We start from the raw sequence: 12865 nt of genomic DNA, 5'->3' as shown, positions 1-12865 counted from the left end.
GCCTGTGCTTTGATATTAATACATTAATGAAGGCCTGAACTGAAAAAGTAGTGTGTGTTCTCTAGTGTCATTGTTTAGAACTGTAGAAATGATTTTAATCTTTTTTCCCCTTTTAATTTGTGATAGTTTTTAGGAAGATGGTTAAAATAATAACATTTAAACATAAAGTTGGTATTTTTATGCAACCTCGATTCTTCCTTCTATTGGTGATAGCAGGTGTATGTACAGTAATGTTGCAAAATATCTGGTTTTGAAATTTTGAGAAGGAGATTTTTTACCAACAGTTAAATAAATACATTTCCCCCCTGTAACCATGGGTATATTTTGAAACAAATAATTAGAAAATAAAATTTCCTTTCTATATCATTTGATGTAAAAATCTTGACAAAACTCCTTGTAACTGAACATTATCATTTGTAGTTGAGAAATAGCATGTAGTACAGTTTAAGTGGTGGCTGGTGTGCATAAAGTACACCAGAATGAATTATACCAGAATGAATTACACCAGAATGAATTCATGAGCTAGTAACCTTTTAAAAGTTATTAGATACATATTATATTTTAATGTAATTTAGAATAAGTTGAAACACAATCAGCATGCTTTGGAAAGAAGATGTTAAGGAAAAATTTCCTTAATTTCATTTGAGTTTCATTATTTTAAATTTGTTTATAAAATATATTAGTAAATTTCAGATTCAAATTCATTTTGGAACAAGGGCTATAAATATCCTTTGTATTCTGACTGTACTATAAATATGTTTTGAAAATTACCAAAGATATTTGCTTCTAGATTATGATTTGTAATATGATTAAGTATTATAATAATGCAGAACTGATATTGTTATAGAAGGGCATTGTGCTATTTCTGAATGATAATATACCATCTAATAATGAAAGTTATTATGGCAACTTTGTTTGATAATATTACCTGTTTTTCCTTAAATACTTTTTTGTTAAACAGAGGCTCTAGAAATAGTTAATATGACTAGTTATGTTTTAGCACAGCTCACCTTTTGTTTTCTGAATTAGTTTTCAAAGCTTATTGGTTGAGGCCTTGTGTCATAGATATGGTTACATGGATGGAATAAGGACATGTAAATGCTTCAAGAAATAGGCAAATAATATAATTATTTAAAAAAATGAGTATTATAAAAATTATAATATGTAATACATACACAAATGAACACATTTAACCAATATAACATTTACTGAGGTAAAAGTAGAATGTAGGAATACATAGTTAAAAATTATAACAATTTTAGAGATTGAAACAAAGCTTATTATTTGGATATTAACATGATATAGTAATACTTTATTTAATTTCTTTTTTCACACCTAATGCCATTTTTAGTATTCTTTTAGTATACTAAATTCTTGAATGATTCTTTCTCAAGTGAAATATTAGCAATATTTATATATAGCTTTAAATCCTTGCATTATTTTTTTAGCTATTGTTTTCTCTCTCTCTTTTTTTTTTTTTTTTTTTGTAGACAACTCCTTGCATCTTTAAGGATCCTGGAGCTATATCGGTTTCACCATCTGGTTTCACATTATGTAGTTTCAGTTACTCTGGTCAATCATGGTCCAAAAATATTAACTGGAAATTTCCAGAAATACACTATGCATATGTTTAAATTAGGCATGATTCTGTGTAGTGTGATGAAACTTGAGGCATCTTTTTTTTTTTTTTAATTTTTTATTGTGGGTTGTTCAAAACATTACAAATTTCTTGACATATCATATTCCACACTTTGATTCAAGTGGGTTATGAACTCCCACCTTCACCCCATACACAGATTGCAGAATCACATCAGTTACACATCCATTGATTTACAAATTGCCATACTAGTGTCTGTTGTGCTCCGCTGCCTTTCCCATCCTACACCCTCCCCCCTCCCCACCTCTCCCCTCCCCTCCCCTCCTCTCTCTCTACCTCCTCCACTGTATAACCCTGAGGGTCTCCTTCCATTACCATGCAATTTCCCTTCTCTCTCCCTTTCCCTCCCACCTCTCATCCCTGTTAAATGTTAATCTTCTTCTCCTGCTCTTCGTCCCTACTCTGTTCTTAGTTACTCTCTTTATATCAAAGAAGACATTTGGCATTTGTTTTTTAGGGATTGGCTAGCTTCACTTAGCATAATCTGCTCTAATGCCATCCATTTCCCTGTAAATTCTATGATTTTGTCATTTTTTAATGCAGAGTAATACTCCATTGTGTATAAATGCCACATTTTTTTTTATCCATTCGTCTATTGAAGGGCATCTAGGTTGGTTCCACAGTCTTGCTATTGTGAACTGTGCTGCTATGAACATCGATGTAGCAGTGTCCCTGTAGCATGCTCTTTTTAGGTCTTTAGGGAATAGACCAAGAAGGGGAATAGCTGGGTCAAATGGTGGCTCCATTCCCAGCTTTCCAAGAAATCTCCATACTGCTTTCCAAATTGGCTGCACCAATCTGCAGTCCCACCAGCAATGTACAAGTGTACCCTTTTCCCCACATCCTCGCCAGCACTTGTTGTTGTTTGACTTCCTAATGGCTGCCAATCTTACTGGAGTGAGATGGTATCTTAGGGTGGTTTTGATTTGCATTTCTCTGACAGCTAGAGATGGTGAGCATTTTTTCATGTACTTGTTGATTGACTGTATGTCCTCCTCTGAGAAGTGTCTGTTCAGGTCCTTGGCCCATTTGTTGATTGGGTTGTTTGTTCTCTTATTGTCTAATTTTTTGAGTTCTTTGTATACTCTGGATATTAGGGCTCTATCTGAAGTGTGAGGAGTAAAGATTTGTTCCCAGGGTGTAGGCTCCCTATTTACCTCTCTTATTGTTTCTTTTGCTGAGAAAAAACTTTTTAGTTTAAGTAAGTCCCATTTGTTGATTCTAGTTATTAACTTTTGTGCTATGGGTGTCCTATTGAGGAATTTGGAGCCCGACCCCACCGACTGTAGATCGTAGCCCACTTTTTTCTTCTATCAGACGGCGTGTCTATGATTTGATATCAAGCTCCTTGATCCATTTTGAATTCACTTTTGTGCATGGCGAGAGAAAGGGATTCAGTTTCATTTTGTTGCATATGGATTTCCAGTTTTCCCAGCACCATTTGTTGAAGATGCTATCCTTCCTCCATTGCATGCTTTTAGCCCCTTTATCAAATATAAGATAGTTGTAGTTTTGTGGATTGGTTTCTGTGTCCTCTATTCTGTACCATTGGTCCACCTGCCTGTTTTGGTACCAGTACCATGCTGTTTTTGTTACTATTGCTCTGTAGTATAGTTTGAAGTCTGGTATCGCTATACCGCCTGATTCACACTTCTTGCTTAGCATTGTTTTTGCTATTCTGGGTCTTTTATTTTTCCATATGAATTTCATTCATTTTACTTGGGATGTGAATTATCCTTTTATCTAGAGTATCCACATATAAACAATGTAAACACTCACTCGTCACTTACTAGCAGTCTTGGTTATCAGATTATGTCACAATATCATGGTGCTCATGTTCAAGTAATCCTTCTTTTATTTAATAATTACCCCAACATGCAAGAATGATGATGCTGGCAATTTGGATATGCCAAAGAGAAGCTGTAAAGTGCTTTCTTTAGGTGAAATGGTAAAAGTTCTCAATAAGAAAAAAAAAAATGTATGTTGAGATTGCTAGGATCCATCCCCCACCCTGCTCTTCCCAGTCTCCAGTGACTACTGTTCCATTATATGAGATTGACTTTTCAGTTTCTACAAATTAGTGAGAATATGTAACATTTTTCTCCTATATCTGGCTTATTTCACTTAACACAGTGACTTCCATTTTCATCCATGTTGCTACAAATGAAGGATTTCATTGTTCTTGATGGCTGAGTAGCATTTCATTGTGTATTATACTACATTTGCCATATCCATTCATTCGTAGCTGGATACTTTGAGGAATTGCAAATCTTGGCTGTTGTGAATAATGCTTCAATAAAGGTGGGAATGAAGATGTTTCTTTTATATAATGACTCTATTTCATTTGTATAATACCCAGCAGTGGGATTGTTGGATTATGTGGTGGTTCTATATTAGTTTTTAAAGGGATATCCATGCTGTTTTCCATAATTGGTATAATAATTTTCATTTCCACCAATAGTGTATGAGAATTCCCCCTTCACTATATCCTTACCAGCATTTGTTATTTTTGAATTTTTTGATGATAGCCATTATAACTGGGGTGAGATGATATCTTATTGTGATTTTGATTGGTCTTTCCCTGATGATTAATAATATTGAGCACTTTTTCATATACCTATCGATCATTTGTATGCTTTCTTTTGAGAAATGTCTATTCAGATTTTTAGCCCATTTTTATTGGATTTTTGTTGTTCACTTTTTTCAAGTTCCTTATAAATTCTTGATATAAAAGGGTTTGGATAAATAGTTTGCAAATAATTTCTTCCATTCTCTAGAATGTTTCTTAATTCTGATGATTATTTCCTTTACTATTCAGACGCTTCTTAGTTTGATATAATCCCATTTGTCTATTTTTATCTTTGTTGTCTATACTTGCAGGTTCTATCCAAAAAAATTTGGCCTACACCAATGTCTTAAAAAATGTGTTTCCTAGCCAGGTGCAGTGGTACATGCCAGCGGTAATCCCAGCAGTTTAGGAGGCTGAGACAGGAGGATTGAAAGCTCAAAGCCAGTCTCAGCAATGGCAAGGCACTAAGCAACTCAGTGAGACCCTGTCTCTAAATAAAATACATATAGGGCTGGGGATGTGCCTCTGTGGTTGAGTGCTCCTAAATTTAATCTCCAGTACCAAAAACAAAAACAAAAATGTTTTTCCTATTTTATTCTTAGTAATTTTATAGTTTAGGGTCATACTTTAGGTCTTTGGTTCATTTTGAGTTGATTTTTCGTATATGGTGAGGAGTAGGGATCTAGTTTCATTCTTTTGTATATGTATATCCAGTTTCACCAGCATCATTTATTGAAAAGACTATCCTTTCTCCAGTGTATATTCTTGATACCTTTGTAAAAAACAAAACAAAACAAACAACAACAACAAAACAGTTGACTAGGAATGAAATCTACCAAATTATGCTTTGTCCATGTATGATTTTTACTATAATGAATTAGGCATGTATATGTATGTACACACACACACACACACACACACACACATATACATAAATTCAATCACAACACACTACTTAAAAGAACAATTTTAAAAAATAATAAAAGCAAGATCAGTACAATAAAACAAGCAGATCTGGGAAGGAAGGAGGTAAGGGAGAAAGGTACTGGGAATAAGATTGATCAAATTATGTGCACGTACAAATATGACATGAATACCTCTATTATGTATATTTACAGTGCACCAATAAAAATATGATGTAAAACAAAGAAATTGACTATAAGTATACTGATTGATTTCTGGCTTCTCTTTTCAATTGATCTACATGTCAGTTTTTATGCTAATAACATTTTGTTTTGTTTAGTATAGCCTTGTGTAGTATGTTTTGAAGTCAAATATTTTCAGCTATGTTGTTCTTGTTCAAGGTTGCATTGACCAGTCAGGGTCTTTTGTGTTTTCATATGAATTTTAGGATTTTTTTCTGGTCTTCTGAAGAATATCATTGGTATTTTGTTATGGATTGTATTGAATCTGTAGTTTTCTTTAGGTTGTATGGACATTTTAATAATAATAATTCTTATCCATTAACATGAGAAATCTTTCCATTTTTTGTGTTCTCCATAATTTCTTTCATCTATGTTTTACAATTTTCATTGTAGAAATCTTTCACTTTCTTGGTTAAACTTACTCCTAAATATTTTATTTTTTTAGCTGTTATGAATAGGATTACTTTCTTAACTTCTTTTTCAGCAAGTTCATTATTGAAGTATAAAAATGCTATTGTTTTAAAATATTGATTTCTATACTCTGCAACTTTGCTGAATTCACTTTTCAGTTCTAACAGTTTTTTGATGGATCTAGTTGTTTTCTGTGTGTAAAACTATACCATCTGTAAACTTGAGTAATTGGACTTCCTCTAGAAAGAACAGTTTTTAAAGCATGGCTGTGCTGGCAGAAAAGTAAGGGAAATCCTTGGAGGATAGAAATGACAATACAACATTAATTAGGAGGGGTGAATTACCACTGGAACCAGCATTTGTCCCCATATTTTCTGCTGATCTCTGAAGAACTAAAGTGTGGGTTTTAACAGGCCATGTATAGGGGGTTCAGGACTCGGAGCCCAAGAAAGAGTAGGAGGACAAATCAGAACACTTTCATTGAATTACCATACTAGATGTTTAAAACCTCAGTGAAAAGAACTAGGGAAAACCTACTTTAGAGAGAGATTTCTCTCTCTCTCTCTCTCTCTCTCTCTCTCTCTCTCTCTCTCTCTCCCTCTCCCTTCCTCCCTCCCTCTCTTCTTTGATTGGGGATGGAATGGGCAAAAAAAGGTCTCTCTTGAGAATTTTTAACTACAAGCCTTCAAGAAGGTAGATTTTGGGTTTTAGTTTGCACTACTTGTAGTGCTGGAAAAACCCAAGTTGAATATTTTGTTGAAAGTGGTCTAAGGATGGCAGAACTTCTGACTTATAGAAGGAAATGGGAATGTTCTAGAAGAATGCAGTTTAAATTCAGAATTAAGGAATTCCCACAAATAAAACTTAAGGACCATGAATTCACAATAAAGTACTACCCTCCCCCTGCGAACACATGAGGAAATAAGCCATCATGATCAAGAGTTAACAGAAAAAAACAAAACAAAACATACAATAGAATGAATTCCACATAAATTGCAGAATTTGGAATGATCTATTTCAAAATGTAAAATAAGTCTGTTTAATGTATTTAAAGAAATAAAAGAAGCTTTTGAGAATATGGCAAAGGATGATTTGAAATGGAATCAAATAGAACTCATAGAAATGAAAATATAATAGAAAATTCTTAGTGTCTTCCTTGGTCCCTTATATAGAATCCTGGCACTTATACTTATAGCTCCCTCATATTTCTATACGTTTCTAAAGTTTTGCATCATCTCTTTAGTGAGAGCAATATCGATATTTTCAAATCAGAGAAAGCTTTTCCATAACAGCCCATTAGTCTCTGACCCCAAGATCAGAAGAAAGAAAAAGAGAATAACCACACACAGCCTACATTCAAGAATATATTACTGTTATTTTTTTCCTCAGCAAGGTAGAGCTTTTCCCATTTGATTTTTTAAATTTCTTACTACTTATCTTAATTTTAGCTTTGTATCTTAAATGTTAACTCTCATTGCTTGAACTTTTTTTTATATTAAACAGTTTTAAAATTAGAATGCATAACAGATTTAATAAATAAATGTACTTCCTGACACATTAAAACTATTTAATAGACTTTATTTTTCAGAGCAGTGTTGGTTTACAGAGAAATTTTGCAAAGAAGTACAGAGTTCCTATATACTTGCCCTGAGTTCTGTGTATTTAACAAATGCATAATGTCAGGTTTTTATCATTACAGTATCATACAGAAAATTTTCACTGTCCTAAAAATCCCATTATTTATTCCTTTCCCTGTCCCTCTGGGTCTCTGGAAACAACTGTTTTTTAAAATTCTCTATGATTTTGTCTTTTCCAGAATGTCATTTACTTGGAATCATACAGTATGTAGTCTTTTTAAAAGTCATTAGACTATTTTTAAAGCAATTTTAGGCTTACAGAAAAAAATAAGCAAAGGGAACAGAGAATTCTTAACAGTACCTCTCAATTTTCCCTGTTATTATCTTGTATCTTGTGGTACTTTGTTATAACTGGTGAACCACTATGGATACATTATTATTAATTGAAGAACATAGTTTACATTAGAGTTCAGACTTTGTGTTGTACTCTCTGGGTTTTGACTAGTATATAATGACATGTACATAACATTACAGTATCATACAGAATAATAATTTTGCTGCCCAGTAATCTCCTGTTTTCCACTTATTTATTATTCTCTCCTTCCCCATAACCCCTTGGCAACTGATTCTTACTCTCTCTCTTTGTCCTCTCCAGAATGTCATATATTTGAAATCATACAGTATGTAGAATCTTCAGATTAGCTTCTTTCACTTAGCAAATGGATGTTATTCAAAAAATTTTTGCCATTTAAAGCAATGTTTTAAATTTAAGATTCATTCTCATCTTTTCATGATTAATAGTTTATGTCTTTTTATCCTGAAAAGTATCCCATTGTATGGATATAACAAATTCACCCACTGAAGCACATCTTTATTGCTTCTAAGTTTTGGCAGTTATCAATAAAGCTACTATAAAAATTCCTGTGCAGGTTTTTGTGTGAGCATAAATTTTCAGCTTATTTGGATCAATAGCTGTGCAATTAATGAATCCCCAGTGAGCTTATACTTAAGTATGTAAGAAATTTCCCCAAACCATTTCCCCAAACCCAACATTCAGATGTTGTGGTCTCAGAGGTAATGTATGATTCATACAGAAGCACAGTATCAGTTTGTCTATATGGCCATCCAGTGTTATATTGAAATAACAGTGCAGAAACAAAGAAGAGCAGAAAAGCAAAAGGAGAGGGCATGAATATATCAATATTGTTTCCTAGCAGGCCAGATAAGTGGCCATCACAGTTCCCTCTGGCTTTGTACCCCAATGCCATCCTGTGTGGAAATGAGAGAAGATAATGCTAGAGTCTGTGCCGTTGAATTTTAAGTGTTCTTTAGATATTTTGGATATAATTCCTTTAGCAGATGTAGGTTTTGCAAGCATTTTCTTACATTATATAGCTTATTTTTTCATTGTCTGATTCCAAATATATGAGGGATTATATATATATTACTTGTTATAAATAAAAAATTTCCAGAATATAATTTAAAAATAATACAGAATACCAGAGTTTAAAAGAACTAGTTTGAATCATATGTGATTGCTCTTTTCATAGATCAAAAAAAATGATAAGAGTATATGCAGTTTTGTGTAGTTCAACCTGATAGAAACCAAGCTCTTTCTCCATTGTTTTCCACAGGTGCACTACTCATCAGTAATAAACCATGATTTTGTGTTTAAGGTGATTCTAGGCAGAAATTTAGCTCATATTGGAATCAAAAGTAGATGTAGATATTATGATCATATAACCTCAATTTAAAAAGGTAACTCTGGTTTTAAGTGCTTTGGTCATCAAGCATTGAAATGGATGTTATTCTAAAATTTTTTTTGCCAGTTAAAGCTATGTTTTAAATGGGAATGCACCTAGAAATGGCACAAACATTTCTGTGTCCTAATTTTTGGTTTGTGAAGTCTGTTCATCCTCTGTAGATGCTCAAGAACCTTTGTTGTAAGATTCTGTTGCTGAAGTTATGTGGGGGACCAATGGGATGGTGAATGCCTTGTACAGACTCTGGTGGACAGCATTGCCTCCCTACTGGAGCCAAAGGACATCCCTCAGATATTTGTAATAATTTTCTCTGGACCTCAAAATGGAAGCACTGAATCAATTTTTGTATTGAGAGTCATAATTCATAGCCATATTTTTAAATGACTATGGTCAATGAGTTATACAGTTAATTTTACTTATTCTGTTGAATAGAAAAAAATATTTAGTTAAATGCAATCACCTTTCTGTATTTTTATTTTTTTATTTTTTTTTTCTGTATTTTTATGTATACAACTCTTAAGAGTGTGGTATAGACACAAGCTTTTGATCTAGTAGGAAAGAATAGGACTATTCAACAAATATGATAATATAAGGCAGAATAAAACAAATGATGTGAGAAAAGTGCAGAGAAAGCGTAATATTTGTTCAAAATAGAGAATGATTATAGTGGAGGGATCTGGAAAGACTTTGTGGAAAATGTGAAATCTGAGGTGAGGCCTGAGGAATGAGTGTGTTTCACTTGGCATAGATGAGGGTGGGTGTTAGAGAAAGAGAATACTGTGGAAAAGGTCCATGTATGGAAAGCTTAGGCCATTTTAGGATACAGAAAGATCAGTAGCATTTATGGATTAATTATATAAAGTTTTGACTTTCAACCAATGTCACAAGGATATGACATTTTAGAAACATGATTTTTGCTGAAGCAAGACTTTGAATCCCGGGCTCCTGTTTGAGAGCTAGTCGTTTAGTGAACGAAAGGTACTCTTAGCTGAGGGTGAAGCACCCACAAGCCAGTGTACCTCTCGCATTCTCAACTTGGCATGGCTTGGGCCTTTGCACTCGTGAGGTCTTAAGAGCTAGGTTGCAGAAGAAAAGAACTTTCTAGTGGTAGTGATTGAAAAAAGCAAATCAGCAAAGACAGTAGTACTTATTAGCAACAACTCTTCAGAGAAATTTGAGTAGAATGCTGAATTTGATATTAGATCAGATCAGTGCTCCTCTGGAATGCCACTGATGAAGACACATTATTTAAAGAGAATGCTGAGTCTTGCTAAGTTAAGAAATGGTAATAAGGATCCTGACATGAGAAATAACATTCTAGACCTGCACTGTCCAATATAAATACAATGCAAATGGTATATTTAAAAATCTTCTAATAGTCACATTAAAAAGGTAAAAAGAGCAAATGAAATTTTTTTAAAAAAATATTTTTTAGTTGTAGTTGACACAATACCTTTGTTTATTTACTTATTTATATGTGGTGCTGAGGATCAAACCCAGGGCCTCACATGTGCTAGGCAAGCGCTCTCCAGCTGAGCCACAACCCCAGCCCCGAAAAAGAGCAGATGAAATTTTACTTAACTTGACGTATTCAGAATATTACTATTTTAACGTGTACTCAGTATGAAAATTATTAATGGAATATTATAATTATTTGTATTAAGTCTTTGAAATACAGTCTCTATTTTATATTTATAGCACATTTTGATTTGGCCACATTTCAAGTGCTCCATAGCCACATGTGTCTAGTGGCTATGGGATAGGGAAATTCCAGAGAACAAAGTGATTTGTATAGTATATAGACATATAGGTATAACTTTTAAAAAAGGAAATGTTTTCACTAAAATTATAATTTTCTAGGATTGTAGAGGAAATAGGCCTGAAGTAAATTTTTAGGAGCTTGAACAATGAAGGAAAGTTCTCATGAATTTTTAACTGTGTGTTTTTAAAGTGAGCCTGACCTGAGTTGTTAGATTAGATCTAAAAAATGTTGGCTACAAAATGAAAATTGAATTAAAAGAATTATGGAAACCACATGTGTAATCTTGGGGAAAAAAAAGAATACTTTCAGTTTCACCTTTTAGATACATCAAGAGGTAGGAAAAGTGTATCATTTTATAATTATTCACAATGTCTATCTAAAATGATGGGAATTTGCACAACTTATTTGACCATTGTGCTGTTACTGGCTTTTTCTTTTGTAAATTGGGAGAGCTGAGAAAAAACAGATTTGGAGAACACATGGCAGGCTGTATTCCTTCATTTTTGTGGCTGTGGAGCTTGATATCCATTTGGTTTGTATTTGCTTCCTGAAGTTATAAATCTCAACAGTTTTGTCTTTGTGCACTGTCTGCTAATGTGATTATTATTTATCCTAGTTAATTTGATGAATAAAGTATTCAGGAAGGGTGTTTAACTCTTTCCTTTCTTTTAATCAAGGGTGTTTAACTCTTTCCTTTCTTTTAATCAAATACATATTTTAGGCCCTATTTCCAATGAAGTGTTTCCCAGTAGATGCAGACATACGGTAAGTTTTAGGTGTTATTGTTGTTTTTCCCAGGACCAAGATACTCTTGTGAATGAAAAAGAATCTCTTTAACCCAACTAGAAATATGACTGCTTAGGAAATAAGGAAGAAGAATTTGTTGAAAGATATCTTTTTAATTATAAAGTGGTTATTGCAAACATGATTGTTTTCATAGTTAAATGGCTTTTTAGAAAACTCTGGCAGCCCAGAAAAATATAAAGAAGAAATATTACTCATACAATCATAGCTAACCTTTGACTATTATCCTGCATGACATTTCCCCCTCTTATATTCTCCCTACACACATCTCCCTTGTCTAAACACGCACACACCTTCTTCCTCCTACACTGTCTCTATTTTCCTTCCCTGTCCTCCCCCCATACCTTATTTCTTGGTCTTTTTACAATACCAGATTCATATCTACATACATCTTATAGCTCAGTTTGAAGATGTTATGTTATGGGCAAATCCCTATATTAATAACATATATAAATACCTCATTTTTAATAGTATGCGATGTCCATTGAATGAGTCCTTTCTTAGTTCATTTCTAGTTTTATTCAGTATTTTTGTCCTTGTAAACTGTGATGCAGTGTCTATGCATTTGTTTAATTATTTTCTATGGATTTATTCTTATGTGGAATTGCTGAGAGTATAACTATAAAAAGTTTGGTCATGTCTTGCCAAGTTGGCCTTCAGAAAGGATGTTTAATTTATACTTTTAGTCACCATGTTCCAGAGTATTTTATCTATGTCAGTAGTGTTAGCATTCTTTTTATTTTTGCCAATCTGATAGTTTAAAAACAATGTCAGTGTTTTAATTTATGTGACTTTGGGCATGTTTTTGGACGTTTAGTAGTTGTTTGTATCTTTGTACATTTTTTTTAACTAAGGTGTTTTTCTTTTTTCTTTTGAAAACCTGTCTTTATATATGTAGGATGTATACTCATCGTCATATATGTTACATATTTAACCATTTCCAAAATGTTGATTCTACTTACTGTTCTCCAATATTAAAATTTGGTAAGATGTCATTTCTCCATCTTATTTTCATATGAATTCATTTATGAGAAATATATGTTGGTTGTTGCAACTTGCTTTGTGTTTCCTGAAATAAGCCATCAAAAGTATTGATGTACTTTCATGTATAAGCCCTGCATCATCTGTAGAGTATGTTTTGAATAAGTAGTGCCAAGGAAATCATCATCTAATTATG

At 33.1% G+C, this 12865-nt stretch overlaps 1 protein-coding gene across 7 annotated transcripts in view; it reads left to right on the top strand.

Moving 5' to 3' along the window:
• Fsip1 (fibrous sheath interacting protein 1) overlaps window positions 1-12865 on the top strand; it is a 202877-nt gene that overhangs the window by 91150 nt on the left and 98862 nt on the right. The gene's annotated exons all lie outside the window — the stretch shown is intronic.

Source organism: Marmota monax, unplaced genomic scaffold (assembly GCF_021218885.2).
Source record: "Marmota monax isolate L192 unplaced genomic scaffold, Marmota_monax_Labrador192_F-V1.1 WCK01_AAM20220418_F8-fsc00001, whole genome shotgun sequence".
Taxonomy (NCBI): Eukaryota; Metazoa; Chordata; class Mammalia; order Rodentia; family Sciuridae; genus Marmota; species Marmota monax.
The sequence above is the reverse complement of the archived record's forward strand: the minus strand, read 5'-3'. Positions and strand labels throughout refer to the sequence as shown.